The sequence below is a fragment of the Notamacropus eugenii genome, chromosome 4, assembly GCF_028372415.1.
Source record: "Notamacropus eugenii isolate mMacEug1 chromosome 4, mMacEug1.pri_v2, whole genome shotgun sequence".
Taxonomy (NCBI): Eukaryota; Metazoa; Chordata; class Mammalia; order Diprotodontia; family Macropodidae; genus Notamacropus; species Notamacropus eugenii.
The window spans coordinates 333895017-333913280 of record NC_092875.1 but is presented as its reverse complement, the minus strand read 5'-3'; the positions used below and the strand labels follow the sequence as shown (position 1 = coordinate 333913280).

Sequence of the window (18264 nt, the reverse complement as noted above, 5' to 3'; positions counted from 1 at the left end):
GGTCTCTCTCCTGAATTCCAGTTTCATGTCAATCACCCATTACCTGTTAGACGTCTCTACCTAGACATTCAACAGGAATCTTAAACTAAGCATGTCTAAAAACAGAAGAACTTTCAGTTGTTCTCTATTGCTTCTAATACAAAATATCACCTCTTTTGATATTTAAAACCCTACACAAATTGGTTTCATTCCATCTTTTCACTCCGACAGGCTTATTTCATATAATTCCCTTCCTTCACTCTGTATTCCAGACTACTTTCTATTCCCTAAATTTAGCAATCTGGGCCCCACCTCATAGCCTTTGCACAGAATTTCCTCCATGCCCTCCATTCTTTGGTGCTTAGCAGCATTTCCATATCCCTGGTACTCCTAATTATGAGTGCTGTCTTTCCCTTCTCACATAAGCTAGTACTCTCTTATGTTTTCATTTTCTATACCTCTAGGAGAATGTATGTTTACTGATAGGACAATTGATTGTGTTCCTTTGTTTATTTAGTTCTGCCTGCCTAGGATCAAACACAGCACACAGTAGGCACTTAGTAAACGCTCATGAGATGGGATTTGAATAGTGCCCAAAGTATTCTTTCTAGTTTCTTTCGTTCACTACACAGTACAACTGACAAAGTCTAACGCGTCTCTGTAGCTTGGAGACCAATAGTATAGTTAGTTGAAGCAAAGGTTTCCTGAGGGTCAGGGTTTTCTTTAGTCATATGTATTTCTTGCTTGCTTTAATTTTTCTTTTCCCTCCCAAGTCATCTTTCTGCCTTTTGGAAATAGTATGAGACAAGTGAGCCCAGAGAGTTTCCCCCATTTTGAAGCTGCCAGGGAGTGAAACAGTCTAATTAGCAGGGTCCTCAGTCTAGGAGGCCTATTTTTGCTGAGGTTCTGGGGCCTGCAGTAATTATCCATGCTGAGATTGGCACAGGACCTTAGGTGTCTGTTCACAGCATTTCAGCCACTACAATCTGAACAGAAGCTTTACTCTGAGAGGACATAGAGGGTTTTCACTAAACTTGTCTCAGCAGGAAGTCACTGGATAACTAGGTTGTAGGCAGCAACACAGAACTCTAAAAGGACTGGAGTTAGTTAGGGACTGTCTGTTCTTTAGAAAGGAGCCATTCTTATGCTCTTGGGGAAGGGGGTACAGGTGATCAGAAGATATTGGAAATTTTTTTTAAAGAAACCAAAATCCTATGCTTTAGTACTGTTTGCTTCACTAACATTTGGCCTAGGTTTTAGTCCTGACTCTGTCACTAATGGTGAGACTTGGGGAATTATATAATTTATCTAAACTTCAGTTTCCTTATCAGTATAATGAAGGAATTAGAATAAATAGTCTCTAATGCAAGTGTTCTAAAACTATTTTGTATATATGTCACGGACCTTCCATTAAACCTGTGGATCAAAATGTTTTTAAATGGATAAAATATAATGCATGGTATTATGAAGTACATTAAGATAATTATGAAAATATTTTTAAATGAGTTTATAAACCTCAGGTTAAAAGCGCTTATTGTAAAATGCCTTACAACTCTAGCATTCCATGATTCTAATAATATTTCCATCAAAGTTCCTTAAGAATGCTTAAAGATAGAGCATCACTAGATGGTAGAATATCTTCAGCAAGAATTTAGGATTAAGATTCCACCAGGCTTAGAACCACTTGAACCAAATGATTCATTTTTTAAATGACATACTTCCCTTAACTTTTAATCAAATGAGACAATATTTGTAAAGTGCTTAGCCTGCTGCTTGCCACATAATGGACACTCTATAATAACCCTTATCCCCTTCGATCTTATTTCCTTTAAAAATGTCAATAATAGCATAGTCATCAGAAATATTATTTTACAAAAGAAAGATAATTCTGCATTTCCACCTAGAAAAATATGTCCAGTACTAGTCTCCATTCCTCAGGAAATACATAATAATCATCAAGCTCTCATTAAGAAGATAAAGAAAAGGATAAGAAAAAAAATTATTTTAAAGAACGAAACAATTTTCCATAGGAAGAATCAACAACCTGATAAGTTAGACTGAGGGAAGGTAGGATCTAAGTGTCCACTATCACACTGACTTCTCTCAAGTCTCAATTACAGACCCACTGTAAACAGGAAGCTTTTTAACTACTTCTTTTTAATTTTAGTACCTTCCTTCTGAAATTACTTCCCACCCCTCATCCAGTTTATCCTGAATATATCTTTTTTGTACATAATAGTTTTAATGTTGTCACGCCCATTAGAGAGGAAGACCTTGAGAGTTGGGGTTGGTTTTCAGTCAGCAAAATAGGGAAAGTAATGCATGCAGTATTTACCTTTATTTATTATTTATTCATTTATTTGTTACCTTTATTTACCTATGTGATTATTGTAAGGATGAAAGGAGATAATGTATGCAAGAATATATTCAAAGTGCCTCCTTAATCACTCTGGAATCTAGTTGTCTCATCAGGAAAAATAAAATTTCATCTGGTGGCCTCTGATGTCCTTTCTAACTCTTGAGTTATGATCCTATGACTAACTTACCTCTAAAATCACAATTAGCTCTAAACTGACATTCCTGTAATGATGTTTTTGCATCTCTCACAGCTGGAATCATGGAATCATACCTTTATCTTCTTGTATGCTAGTCACCATGCAACCCTTTTACCCATAGTCACCTTTATATTTCTTTCCATTCTACTTGATGGAAATCAAGATGATATAGGGCAAGAAAATATATGTAATGATACCTACACAGGGTCACCAAAATTTTGCACTTACCAGGACTTGAGAAATCAAGACAAATCTCCTGTTACATGGACAAAGAAATTAAGCTCCAGCTTGGTAAAGTAATGATTAGCTTTTAGAAATCCTAATACTGGCAAAGGGCCTGGAACTCCAGTCTATTCTGCCACACTCTTCCCTCTTTGCCTGCCAACCTGTTTCACTATAAGCCTCTATCACAAAATTATCTGGAGGGGAAGGTCTGCAGTTTACCACCACACAGCTCTTGTAACACATGCATTACCATATAGTGCCTCAAATGGTGCCTGTGCATGGACACCCAGTTTTGTTATCATTCCATTGTTGGTCATCTGACTCTTTGTGATCTCATTTGAGGTTCTCTTGGCCAATACACTGCACTGGTTTGGCATTTTTTTTTTCCAGTTCATTTTACAGATGAGGGAAGTGAGGTAAACAGGGTTAAGTGAATTGCCCAGGGTCCCACAGCTAGGATTTGTCTGAGGATGGATTGGAACTCACAAAGATGAGTCTACCTGACTCCAGGCCCAGCACGCTATCCACTGTGCAACCTAGCTGACTCTGGATACATAGGAAATAGGTCAAAATAGAACTTATGTGTAAGGTCAGAGTTAAACTCCCATAGATAAAATTTCTCAAGCTCATTTTTGGTTCCCCTCAGTAGCTTTAGGAATCTTGCCATTTTCAGTTGTCATTAAGGGGCCCCAAATAACAAATAGTTTCCAACATGGCATCCAACATTCCAAATGGCAATGGTTTCCAATAGCGCATGCATGCATTTCAAGAACAACACAATCATTATTATTTTTGTAAGTGATTCATTCTTAGCTGAGAAGGGAGAGAGTCTGAATCTTATATTTCCATGACAATCGTTTTTCAAGAAAAGGTGTTTGTTTTGTGACTCTCCCCTCCCCCCGCCAAATCTTTTGTGAAAATACAGTTTTGAAATTCTAGGAAAGTGATTTTCTGTAAATCTGTGACTGAAGAGACTGTTCTTTTGTGAAGAGAAATAAAAGCAGGGTTTTTCCCTCCTCCTTTCCACATTAGTTCCCCAAACCTAGAATATCATTTAAGTTTCTGCATAATGACAACGAGCATATAATAAATACTTAAATGACTGGGAGAAGACGAAGTAAATGTCTACACACAGCACCTGAACAATAGACTTCCAGAATGGGCGACATCCCAATAACTAGGCATGGACCATGTATGTCTATTCACAACAGAACTACTGAAATTGGCTGGATAGAAATATTTCATTCAACTCTGTCATAGGTTAGTTTCTTCTTTAGTTAGAAAATGAAGTTATGTTTGTCTGTTCACTCAGAAACAATAAATCAGTAAAAGTCACCCCCCAAATTATTTAGATACAAGTTGACACAATCCTTGTTATTTGTCCAGGAAGAGTAAGTAGCCACTTCCAAGTTCTACAGTCATCTGTGGATTGCCATGCCTTACCATATCAATTATAAGTTCTTCCTGATATCAAATCCCTCCAAAATATAACCATACGCTAATATTTCAAATTAATTTCCAACCTTTCTCCAACACCTTCTGTTTTAGTTTGGACAGTTATCAGACCAAACACAGAGGAGGGAGGTAGGTAGTTTCTGGACTTGAAAGTCCTTTTCTCTCTTCACATAGTAGCATTAAATTCATTTTTGTCTGTGAAAGCTTATATATGAGTCACAACTTTGCTCAGCTGAATGACTCCTTGGTGAACTAGGTCAAATGGTCAATTCATAAGACTGGTGTGTGGTATCGTCAGTGGACTTAACTAGTGATTCCAAAGCTCAGGAATTCAAGTTGTCAGACCACAGGTGAATTTGATAGATCCCCTAATTTTATTGATCATCTTGATACAGATCTTGATATATCTTCTGATTTCAGTGGTTACCATATACTACACTCTCAAGATACTTAATCTGAGATGAAAGAAGAATGTGAAAGATCAAGATCAAGAAACACGGTGAAGGGTCAAAAGATCAGAACCTTCTCCCTCTCTCCTACCTGCAGCCTTACAATAGTTCTTCCTTCTGAAATATCATCAGAGAAGAGAGTGAGAAATTAATGGTTCAATTCTTTTGCATGTATACTCAGTTCAAGGTCAACAACTAATTAAAAGACTTTGTTTCTTACCTTGAAGTAAATGAATGAGAGAAGATAACTGCACATTCTCTGAAGTGTGGTGATGATGGTGGGAGAGGAGGAAGGATGGTCCCCTATTGCATATGATGTATATACAACAAAGACTAGGCCCTCTTTGCCCTGTTCCCACATTGGTACCTACATTTTACTAAGCCCTTTGAAATTGTCACTCCCCAAACTTAAACTATGCCCTTCTTTTCTCTTCTTCTCTAGAGATGGAGTGGTCACTTCCCCCAAGGTTCTCATCAGTTGGACTCCTGGTTGGTGAGGATAAGATTTGGGATGAAATTTTTCTTTATTGGTTCTTCTGCTTTTTGAAGAATGAAATCATTGTTGAGCCAAGAAGATGTACTCAGCTTTTGGCAGCAAGACATAGAAGTCCAGCACAGGTCCAGATAAATAAATATCAACATCATTCCTCTCAAAAGCCTGTGAGCCAGGCTTGTGATCTATTTTCTGAGCTCTTTCTATCCAAAAAGTCTGTATTATATAGTCTGATGAAAATATCACTTTTGTTCTCTTAATGTTTTACCATATACTTCTTCATCCTATATCCTATTGGTTGAATGAATTAGGGATGCTTTAGGATGAAGAAGAGAAATTTTAGGTGGGATATAATCAGTGTTGTTAGATATTTGAAAGATTTTTTTTTAAGCTCCTTGAGGGCAGGGATTGTGCACAGTAGATGACACATAGTGACGTAATAAATATTTGTTGATAGATTGATTCATCCCAGGATGTCTAAGAGGTAGACCTGGGAGTAACTAGTCAAAGCTGCAATAATGAAGCCTTTAATTAGCAATAAGGAAAAGCTTACATTCACATGTTTTGGGCAAAATCTTTAGTTTCCCATCTTTGGTGATTTTCAAGAAAAAAGAAAAATTCAATTCTCTTTTATTAGTAATGTTTAGAGCGAGTCCCTCCTTGTTCTTGCTCAGCTGTGGATTGTCCTAGATAGCTTTCTAGCATACCTTTTCAAATTTCTTAGTTTTTTATAAAATACTTTTCAAAGATGGAACTACCTAACTTTCTTTTTGTTCTGGACCTATAATTTCATTTGTTTATGGAGCAGATTGTCAAAAGTTGCCAACTTAAAATTCAGGAAGTTTTCTTGTGGTAATGAGTTTAAGTGCCTTGTCCAGGTACTTTCACCCAGTTTTTTTGTTTGTTTGTTTGTTTGTTTTTTACTCTAAGGCAATACTTTAAATATCTTACTATTGTTATTTTTACACATGAAGAAACTGAGACAAGAGTGGTCAAATGTTTTCCCCAGTGATGAAGACTTGAACTTAGAGTCTCAGATTCCAAATCCAGAATGCTTTCTATTTCAGTACTCTGGGCATAGGAGATCTAGACTAACATGGAGGATAATGAAGTTTCTATGCTTCTTAGAAACGCAATGCAAGGCACCAAATCTTAAAACAGAAAGAAAACTTATCACATAAGCAAAATTTATTATTTAATCAATTTTGAATTATTCTACATAGTGTAGTTTTACTGCAATATTACACTGAGGTCCTATAATTGGATGACTCCAGAAAACATATATTTTATGGCCATTATTATTGATTAAATAAAATTATATTATACATTATTATAGTAACCTTTTATCAGCCTTTAGAAAATCTATTTTTAAACCAAAAGTTTTTTAAAGGATAATTCACATAAAACTATAGTGCTAATGGACAAAGGAATATCACTGATGATTTTTAAGCAAGGGAATGATACAATGAAATTGGTACTTTTGAAAGATAAACTTTAACATTTGTATAAAAAAAAGGAAAAAGAGAAGGCAAAAAAATGAGGCCAGGAAAGAAGGAAGGTGGGAACAGAGGGAGGGAGAAAAAGAGGGAGGAAGGAAGGGAATGGAAGAAACAAGGAAGGGAACAATTTGGTCTTGATGGTATTTGTGTGACATTCAAGTTAATAATACCATCTGCTGGAGAACAGATATTCTAAAGTGGGAGAATAATTTGCAAAATTTCACTTTTTTTTGTTCCAATAGATCTTTTAAGTAAATTGAAAATAGTGGTTATGGAGAATGTAGAACTGAAAGCATCCATTTGAAAATCAAGTTTTGCATCTATATAAGTAAAGTAAATTAACAAAAAAAGTGAAGCAAGAATCTGAATAACTTCTGTCAAATATTTTAGCACTGATGTCTTAATATTGATTGAACAATCACAATAAAAACAATCATTTGAATAGTCTCATATTTTCTTAAGTGTTTGCCTCCCATAATGTAATACAATCAGCCCATAAGGCAGGTAGGTAAGGTAGAGATTGTTATCCAGGTTTACAGAGAAGGAGAATGAAACATAAAACTGAAGAAATTTGTCCAGTCATTCAATGACTGATAGACTACAAGCCTCCTAACTCCAGTGTTCTTTTCATTAATGACATATTGATTCTCTAAAGTAATTGGTTTATGCTTGAATTTTCCAGTGATTTAGAAACATTCTCCAATATACTTTCTATATGTCAACTTGGCTAGTGATAATTAACATAGCAAAAATTATAAAATATTTCCCAAAGGGAAACAGTGGGAAGTGTCAAAGATAACAAATAACACTTGAAGGGAAAAAAGGGCAAATTCTGTGTTTATAGTATTTTATTATGTTAAAGTATGGTATAGCTAGTCAAGTTAAGAGAGTAGTTTTTGTTGTACCTTTAAAAATATGAGCTCCATCTTGATTGCTTCTTTAAATAAGATTAATTCATAACATTTCCTGTTTAATTGCTTTATCTGTTTTGGACCATTAGATTCTACTAGTGTGTAGTTTCATGATAAATTAAATTCTAGGATGTTATTTTGACATCAAAGTTAATTTTTAATTCTGGTGAAAATTCTGTTCTATACTATTCAATTCCTTCAATAGTGCTGAGTAGATGAGTCCTAGGATATTTCAAGCTCTCTGTGAAGCAATTGTATCACAGCCAAATTGAGAGAAGATATCTCTGAGTTGTTTTGGGATGGGGCAGCAGTCTGGCTAGAATGTTCTTATCTAGGGATGAGTTTCGTTTATTGAGATATGTTCCAGTAAGAATTTATTAAAGGGAAACTTATGAGAAGATTCATCATTAGGAAAAGAATAAAGTCTGTCTCCATGTCCCACAGTAGAATTTGAACAACCCACAACTACTCTGATTTTTCTTAATACTGTATGTTAAGGCATTCTCCAGGGAATATTTTATTTTAGGGATGTTCAACTGAACTGTCGTAGAGAATCAAAAACCTGTTTCTAGGCTGAATCTGAAAGTCATGTTATTGTTCAGGTCCCCTTTAGCTGTATCCTGTGATCCAGAGCAGCACATGATCTGATGGTGGACCTAAGTACCAACAGTCTTGGAAGAACATAGACATAGCATATGAGCTCCTGACTGCCTCTCCTAAGGCTTAGTAGATTGGGACATGACATGTCAAATATACACTAAGGAAAATGGGAAAGATCACGCCATTATCCAAGTTCTCAAGTCTTACTTCCCACAATCACATGTACCATGCAACATATTCCCTACTGAAGATGGCCCAACTTGGCAGTTGTACATTAGTAATGTGTATAGAATATTTAGCTCAAATATTTTCTTACTTTTTTTGTTTTTTTGTCTAGATCTATATTTTCACAGATAAAAGTAATTCCCAATAGGTAAAATGCTCTCTATCAGTTCAGTTTATAGCATTAGAGAATTAAGTGGAACACTGAAATATTGTCAGAATCACACAACCAATATTTGTCAGAAGAAGAACTTTAATTTAGGTCTTACCAACCATGTACCACCTTCTACCCACCATGTCATAAAGTTTTTATGTACTTCTTATAACTTATTATAATACATATTATATGGTAATGTAGGTTTTACAAAGTGATTTCCCTATAGATGATACAAATGTTATCTTCCACTGGAGAGTTAAAGAAACTGAAGTTCATTGAAGTAAAGCAACTTCAATTCAATTAAACAAATATTAAGTGACTACTATGGATCACTGCTCCAAAGTTACCCAGTTAGGCCAGGAGGTCTCCTGACTCTAATTTTAGGATGTTTTCTATGATAATTCAATATCTTCTGTGGCTTCAGAGGTAGAGCCTCTGAAACTCATCTCTAGTGCAGTTTCAGTTATTCTGTTACTCTTCCTCCCATATATATTACTACAATGGATCTAGGTCAAAATCACTCATAAAAATGTAAAGTGATAATAGTCTGAGATATTCTATGGAAGTAGGATTGAATTCTTCATGCCAGAAGTATAAATCTGCATGTTGTTTCAGCTATTATGTCATATTGTCAGTTAACCAAAGTATAAGTATTTTTTGAGCACCTCATATTGAACTTGTCTCTAGGTTCTGACTTAATGATTTGTTTTTTCCCTTGATCTGTATGAGTTGCTGGGTTCTTGAGTGTTTAGCTTTTTCTTGGTTAGGCACTTAGACAAGGCCTGGAAGTGTATTAAAACCAGCTCAAACTTCTCAAAAAAGAAAATCAGGTTTGTCTGACATGATAGATTATTGATAATGCCATTCTACTTCTGTGTGTTCACTACTTCCTTGTACAAACGTCCATTTAACATCTTTTAACACTAAAACTTCTAATTTTGCCAGAATTAGAAATACAACTCACTTTTCTAAGTTTTGCAGACTTCACTTTCTTATACGGAAACTAGCGGAGGGGGGTCCAGGATGGTGAAGTATCTTGAGGTCATTATAATTTGGAATCAACTAAAGAAATTGTGGATATTTATCATGGAAAGAAGACTTTAAGAGATCATGAGTGATTTTCAAATAATTAAAGACTACTGAATAGTTGAGAAATTAGACTTGTCTTGCTCAGGTACCGGAAATAAAACCAAGAGTACTTAGGGCTTAAATTACAGAGAGGGTGATAGGTTCAGTATTAGGACAGGGGAAAAAAACGCTATCCTAAAGAAGAATGGGCTGTGACAGGAGATACTAGGCTCCCCATCATTAGAAATCTTATGGCAAAATCTGGATTAAAACATCTTGGGTATATTTTAAAGAGAGGAGGTTTGCAGGTTCAATTGGGATTCCAAGATCTCTGAAGTATTTTTAAATTATGAAATCACGTGATTCAATGAAAAATATCTTTATAGTTATTTCCTTTTACTGATGCTGATAGCAGTTCCTCCTTGTGGTCTCAGGAGTGTATTTTGCCTCAAAATTTCTTTCAGCCCTCACTCTCCAAATAGAAAATGACTTTGCAAAAGAGGCAGCCAAATTGAACAGCAGATAGAACCCATTGCCTACAGTCAGGAAGAACTGAGTTTAAAAAATTTACTAACTATATGACACTGGAGAAGTCATTTACCCTCAGTTCCCTCAAATGTAAAATTGGGATGGTAATAGCATATTCCTCAAAGGGCTGTTATGAGTAACAAATGAGATAATATTTGTAAAGTACTTATTGTAATGTCTAGTACATAGTAGATATCATATAAATGCTTATTCTCTTCCATTTCCATGTACTATATATACATATATTCTATATTTTTTAGAATGCATTTTGTTTGGTGTCCCATTCTCCCCCAATCAATTATAAGCTCCTAGAAGTTAGGAGCTATTGAGGGTTTATGTAACTGAGTTTTTGTTTTTGTATTCCCCTAATCTAGGATGGTATCTCATACATTGAATCAATTAATGAACAGTGGTCAATTTATGGCATTGACCATAACATTCTAACATTTACTTGACTGGCACTTCTTTAACATTTGGTTATCTAAGCTCTGCCAGCACTCCTTCTAGTTATGCAAGTTCTGACAAAGTTTACTTTCCACTAATGTAGACTCCAAGAATGAAAGTTATATGAAGGCTTTATAAAAACCAATGGAGTAGGTAGGTATTATAACAGGTAGTATGGAGGTTTCCTTTTGTAGAAATTCATATTTATACCTATATGTATGTGCAAACATTTTGCAAAGGCAGATTAAAAAAAAAATCAAAGATGTAATGTAAGAAAGAATCTCTCAGGAGGCTACTGGGGTTTGTGATTCATTCAGCCCTACTGTCCTGTAAGCATGCCTCCTAGAGTGCTTATTTATTGCTTATTTTTAATTGTCATCTCTATTGTTCATACCACCTTCCAGTCCATTCTACCTGATCAGAAAATAGAATCTAAGGACAAAGTAAGTTCCAGGTTATTTTGCTTTACAGTAATTGAGAGGGAATTTGATAGATGCTGAAGGAACTTTTATGTCCAGTATGTTCATTTCATTTCATCTGTCAATATTATTTTCCCTTTGGGCCTTTAAGCCATTGTGCAAAGAAAAGAAGAAGAAAAAAAAAACACTATCATACATACTTCGCATTTCCATTCCCACTTTTCTTTTATCATTTTATTATTTTTATCAAAAGTTATTTTGTCTTCAGATACATGTCTTCAAAGGCTTAACTGAATTTCTAAATATAATGTGGCATAATTGTGGAGGTAGCATGGAAGACTGCTGGATTTGGAGCCAGAGTAGCTGGAATCACTACCAGCTCTAACATTTGCTTACTATGTGACCTTTGGCAAGTAACCTAGTCTGTTTGGGGGACCCCCCAATACAATATATACAATAATGGGATTGACTATATATCATTAAAATTCCCTTCCAGTTATAAATTTATCATCCCATAGTATTATTTTTTGAACAGTTTCTCCTTAGAGAATGCATCCTCAGTTATAAAATGACAAAATAATTAAATAAAAAAGGCAATAAGACATTTTTTCCAGATACTTTTGAATAGTATATCTCTTCCACAAAATGTTATATATATATATATGTATATGTGTGTACATACACACACATGTAACAGATAATCTCTCTGTCATATATGCATATTACATATATGTGTATATAATATATATCCATGTGTAATATATTTCCATATATAATATATATTATATATCTATACTATATTTATATCTATCTATCTATCTAATTCTCCAAGAAGTCCTATGAGGTAAATGCTAGAAATATTCTATCCCTCATTTTATGAATAAGGAAACAAGACTGAGAAAGAATAAATGATATGGCCAGTGTCACATAGCTTAGTATCTGAGCAGGATTCCAACTCAAGTATACCTGACACCAGCTCTATTACTATACAGGGAGTCCCTGAAAACTTGATCAGGAATGCACACACACACACACACACACACACACACACACACACCCCGTGTGTGTGTGTGTGTGTGTGTATGTATATATATATATACATATGCACACAAAATTTGTAGCAATTTTCCTGAGGCTTACATTCACTTTAGATAAATTCCTTCTAGAAGGTGAGATATAATGTTGACTTCTTCCCATTCCACCCCAGATGATATACCCCCATACAAGTCTTAAAATGTTCTTTAGTTTTTGGACTAAACTTCATCCTAGTTGAAAATATTGGGTGAAGATATCATGGATTATGTAACTGAGCAATGACTGAGACAGTAGTTGTATTGATTTTGCCAGAATGTTCTGTACAATGAGCCTCATGCTCTCATCATGAGTCTCTGGAAAGTCATTTCTTATTTTGTCCCTCAATTGTGTATCCAATTTAATGTATCATTTGATATTCTGGTGCACTGCACATGCCCCAAATTTGGATAATGGACTGAATGGAGATGGGGGAATAGCACAGACTTGCCCTCTTCACAAGAGTGGTAATACTCATTCACCAATGACATTGGCACTATGTCGAAATGGCTAATGCAACATGCTCCCTTTCTGTTCTCTTAAAAGTTTCTCAGGAGAGCCCACACGTCTATTCAGAGGTGGGGAGGGCAGAGTTGGGAACAGGGTTGGAGGGATAGAATTTCCACATGTGGTTTTCAAAACAAAATGAAGATACAAGCAGGGTATTTCTGTAGCCACCACAGGAAGTCTTGTGAATGATTGAGTCAAATTATGCCCAGCTTGTATGTCCCTAACATAGCAGGGAGAGACTGTGTGGACTACTGATACTAATTATGGACTTGTATTTAGAATTCTTGGGTGATATGGTCATATGTGTTATTAAAAAGCTTTGTAATAATCTAGGTCTGAGTTTCATCATTAGTAAACTGGACAATAATACTTATGCTATCTGCTTCACAGGATTGGTATGAGAAAAGTACTTTGCAAATCATAAAGTTTTATAGAAAATTTGAGCAATTTTTCTTTCAACACACTTTTTTAAAGTACCTACTTTGCGAAAGCCATTGTGATAGGTGCTTAGATAAAAAGTTGAAAAACAACTCAGTCTCTGTCCTCAAGGGACTTATAATAAAGAGAATTTAATTCAATTTCATTCAGTGTCATATGTATTTATTAAGCACTTCTATGTCCAAGTGGATACAAACACATACACACACACACACACACACACACACACACACACACACACACACACACACACACCTCTACCTTCAAGAAATTTTCATTCTACTAAAGGGGAGGCATAAAGGGGAAGATGATAAATTGCATGTCTATGTGATCAATATATGCTAAGTAATATGAAGAGGGAGGGAGGACCAACGGTAAGGGTGAAGGAGGGGAGTGGTCAATTCCCAGAGATTATGGCACTTGAATTGAACCTTGAAATGAAATGCTCGAAGTGGAGATGAAAATTCATGTTAGGTAACTCAACTTCTATAAATACAAGGAAGTAGTAAAGCATGGAAATGATTCAGAGAACTACTAAAACCCATAGTAAAAGAATATTAAGTGTGTGAAAAGAAATAATAAAGAAAACATTGCTAAAAATATAATTTAGATCTGGATTATGTAAGGGCCTTAAACGCTAGGATGAGGCATTTGTATGGTTCCTAAGAGGTAATAAGGTGTCACTGAAGTTTTGTTTTGTTTTGTTTTGTTCTTAACAGAGGAATGATATAATCAGATATATGACTTAGGAAGATTATTTTGGCATCTGTGCACAAGATAGATTGGAGAAAGGTAAAAATTTTGAACTATTATGCTAGTACAGACAAAAGGTGATGAATCCCTGACCTTTGATGGTGGGATTATAAATGAAAAAATAAGAACAGATTTGAGAACTGTTGTGGAAACAGATTCAGCAGGACTTGGCAGCTAGTGAGGTGTGGGGTAAGTGATGCAAAAGAGTCTAAGAATAATCCAACTTGATGAACATGGGTGACCAGATAATAATGCTGTAATCAACAGAAGATTGGAGGAGAGTATTGGTGTCTTGAAAAGATGAGTTCCATTCTGGAAATGTTGAGTTGGAGAATTTTTGAACATACAGATCAGGAAATGAAAGAAAGGGAATAGAAGGGGAGAGGAAGGGAAGGAAGAAGAAAGGAGAGGAGGCAAGGGAAATGAATAGAAGGGAGAGAGAGAAGAGAGCAAGCATTACATAAATACTTAATGGAGAAATATGCAAAATAAGAATATTACTAGGAAAGCAACGACTCACCTAAGCTCCTGGAAAAACTCCTCTGAATATCTCCGGGGGGAGAGTCTGACCAGACTTTGGAGGTGTAGAATCCAGTGGGTGACGGACTTTGATGGATTCGGAGCCCAGGCTGGACCGGAGGGTCCACGGGAGGGATCTGTTCCGCGGGGGTAAGACTGGCGGCGCACAGCGTAGCACGGTCGGCGCGGCAGGGCGGAGGGGACCAGAGGAGACCGAGAGTGGCGGGTGAGACCAGCGGAGCAGGAGATAAGCCAGGCCGAGCCGGTGAGAGCCGCTGAGTGCCAGACATCAGCGCAGCAGCCCTTGAAATCTTCAGCCTGAAGATGGACTTCGGTGGGTCACTACTTGAACTTCCAGGAACTGGGATGGCAGAGTGATCAGTAAGTGCTCTCTCCTCCCCACTGATGACCGTGAGGGAACCATAAAATTCTTCCCCAGATTAATCCTGGATCAGCGGGAACAGCAGAAGGGGGCGGGTGGTCTCATAACACCAGAGGCTGGAAAAGTGGCAAAGGGGGATTCTTCCTACAGTGGCGGAGAGGGCTGGAGGGACAGACGACCCAGGGCAGAGAAAATTCGCACTGAGACCCAGGCAAGCCTCAGAGCCGGGAGACGAGCCCCAGGAGGGGTGGAAACACGCGTTAGCTTCTAGGCGTGCCCCAGCCCTTCAGGGGAAAAGGGAAGACAATAGGGAAGCTGGGATCACCATCCCCTGACCTTGCCTTTGCCTCAAGTCAGCTGAGGAGATATCCTGAGGACAGACCACACCTCCCACATACCTAAGAAGCTAACCCCAGGGTTGATCGGGGAAACAAAAAACAAAAGCCTGCTTTTAGCCTAGACACACATCAGCTCAACTTAAAGATCTGTACCTTCTGACTGAAAGAACTAAAAACCAGAAAGAACCAAACACTCAGCCAACATCATGAATTGGAAAAAGCAGACAAAAAGTGAAAAAACCATAGAATCTTTCTATGAGGATAAGGACCAAAACACAAACACCAAAGAGGTTAAAGCTGAGACTATACTTCCATCTGAAACCTCAGATGGGACTATGAATTTCTTGCAAGCACAACTAGATTACCTGGAACAGCTGAAGAAGGATATAAAAGAAAAACTGGCCAATGATTTTAAAACTATAAAAAAAGAATTCACTGATGAGAACATCACCCTGAAAAAGAAAATTGAAGAAATGGAAAAGGAAGTTCAAAAATTAGCTGGAGAGAATAATTCCCTAAAAGGAAGAGCTAATCAAATGGAAAAGGAAACCCAAAACCTAATTGGGAAAATTGATCAGATGGAAAAGGAAACCCAAAACCTAACTGGGAAAATTGGTCGAATGGAAAAAGAAGTACAAAAATTAAATGGAGAAAATAGCTCCTTAAAGGGAAAAATTGGTCAGATGGAAAAGGAGATGGAAAAGCTAACTGAAGAAAACACTACGATGAAGATTAGAATTGGGCAAGTAGAAACTAATGACTCAATGAGGCAACAAGAATCAGTCAAACAAAATCTAAAGAATGAAAAGATAGAAGAAAATGTAAAATATTTAATTGGAAAAACAACTGACCTGGAAAATAGATCCAGGAGAGAAAATCTAAGAATTATTGGCCTGCCAGAAACCCATGATGAAGAAAAGAGTCTGGACAATATCTTCCAGGAAATCATCAAGGAAAACTGTCCAGAAGTACTAGACTCAGAGGGCAAAAGAGTCATCGAAAGAATCCACCGTTCCCCTCCCGAAAGGGATCCCAAACTCAAAACCCCAAGAAATATAGTTGCCAAATTCCAGAGCTATCAAGTGAAGGAGAAAATACTACAAGCAGCCAGAAAGAAACAATTCAAATATCAAGGACACACAGTCAGGATCACACAGGACCTTGCAGCTTCTACATTAAAAGATCGAAAGAATTGGAACCCAATATTCCGTAAGGCAAAGGAGTTGGGACTTCAACCAAGGATCAACTACCCAGCAAAGTTCAGCATAACATTTCAGGCAAGGAGAAAGTCATTCAACGAAATAAGGGATTTCCAGAGCTTCCTGACCAAAACACCAGAACTCAATAGGCAATTTGATCTTCAAATGCAGGTCTCCAGAGAATCATAAAAAGGTAAACAGAGGGGAAAAAACAAAAACAAAAACTTGCTACTCAATTAGGGCAAACTGTTTACCTCCCTATAAGGGAAGATGATACCTGTTAATCTTGAGAACTGGGCAGCTATTATGATAAAAGGGATATATGTAGAGGGAACGGGCATAAAGTAAATGATGTCATGTCAAAAATATGATTTAAGTATGAGAAGGGAATGTAATAGGAGGTGTGGAAAGGGGGAAGCAGAAAATGGCAAATTATATCACAGGAAGAAGTACAAAACTATAGTAGAGGGAAGGAGGGGAGGGAGATGAGCATTGTTTGAGAGGTACTCTCATCTGATTTGTTCAAAGGAGGGAACAATAATCTTAAGTAGATAAGCCTAACTAGCTGTATAGGTAGTAGGAGGGGAAGGGGGAAGAAAGGGAAGGGTGGCTAAAAGGGAGGAAAGAAGCAATAAGAGTAAAGGGGACTAAAAGGGAGGGGGGTCAAAAAAAGGAGGGGAAGGCTGCAGGAGGAGGGGGAGAAAAGTGAATACTATTGAGGAGGGGAAGGGAGACGGGAGAGCTAAAAGCACAAATGGTGGGAAAGAGGTTGGAGGGAAATACACAGATTGTAATCATAACTGTGAATGTGAATGGAATGAACTCTCCCATAAAACAGAGACGGATAGCAGAATGGATTAAAAGCCATAATCCAACAATATGCTGCTTACAAGAAACACATTTGAAACGGGGGGATACACATAGGATAAAGGTCAAAGGATGGAGCAGAATATATTGTGCTTCAGCTCATGTAAGAAAGGCAGGAGTAGCAATCCTAATCTCAGACAAAGCAAAAGCAGAAATAGATCTAATCAAAAGGGATAAGGATGGAAACTATATCCTGCTAAAAGGCACCAGAGACAATGAAGCAATATCATTACTAAACATGTATGCTCCAAGTGGTATAGCATCCAGATTCTTAGAGGAGAGGTTGGGGGAGTTGAAGGAAGAAATTGATAGCAAAACTATACTAGTGGGGGACCTCAACCTCCCCCTCTCTGAACTCGATAAATCCAACCTCAAAATAAACAAGAAAGAGGTTAAGGAGGTAAATAAAACTCTGGATAAGGTAGATATGATAGATCTTTGGAGAAAATTAAATGGGAATAGAAAGGAATATACTTTTTTCTCAGCGGTACATGGAACATTTACAAAAATTGACCATGTACTAGGACATAAAAATCTCACAATCCAGTGCAGAAAGGTAGAGATAATCAATGCATCCTTTTCAGATCATAATGCATTAAAAATTACATGTAATAAAAGGCCATGGAAAGAGAAACCAAAAATCAATTCGAAACTAGATAATCTAATTCTAAAGAAGGGTTGGGTTAAAGAAGAAATCATAGAAACAATCAACAATTTCATTCTAGAGAATGACAATAGTGAGACAACATACCAAAACCTATGGGATGCTGCAAAAGCAGTTATTAGGGGAAGTTTTATATTTCTGAATGCTTACATAAATAAAATAGAGAAAGAGGAGATCAATGACTTAGGCTTGCAGTTGAAAAAGCTAGAAAAAGAACAAATTGAAAATCCCCAAGTAAATACCAAATTAGAAATACTGAAAACCAAAGGAGAGATTAATAAAATTGAAATTAAGAAAACTATTGAATTAATAAATAAAACCAATAGTTGGTTTTATGAAAAAACTAATAAAATTGATAAACCTTTGGTCAATCTGATTAAAAAAAAGAAAGAAGAAAACCAAATTACTAATATTAAAAATGAAAGGGGTGAACTCACCTCCAATGAGGAGGAAATTAAAACAATAATTAGAAACTACTTTGCCCAACTTTATGCCCACAAATTCGATAATCTAAACGAG

General features: G+C 36.6%; 1 long non-coding RNA gene across 1 annotated transcript in view; it reads right to left on the bottom strand.

The window, feature by feature from the left end:
- LOC140498472 (uncharacterized) overlaps window positions 1-3010 on the bottom strand; it is a 48376-nt gene extending 45366 nt beyond the window's left edge. Inside the window, exon 1 of the long non-coding RNA XR_011965104.1 lies at window positions 2763-3010. This is a non-coding gene — a long non-coding RNA (uncharacterized lncRNA). The remainder of the gene's footprint in view (window positions 1-2762) is intronic.
- Window positions 3011-18264: the final 15254 nt, after the last annotated feature.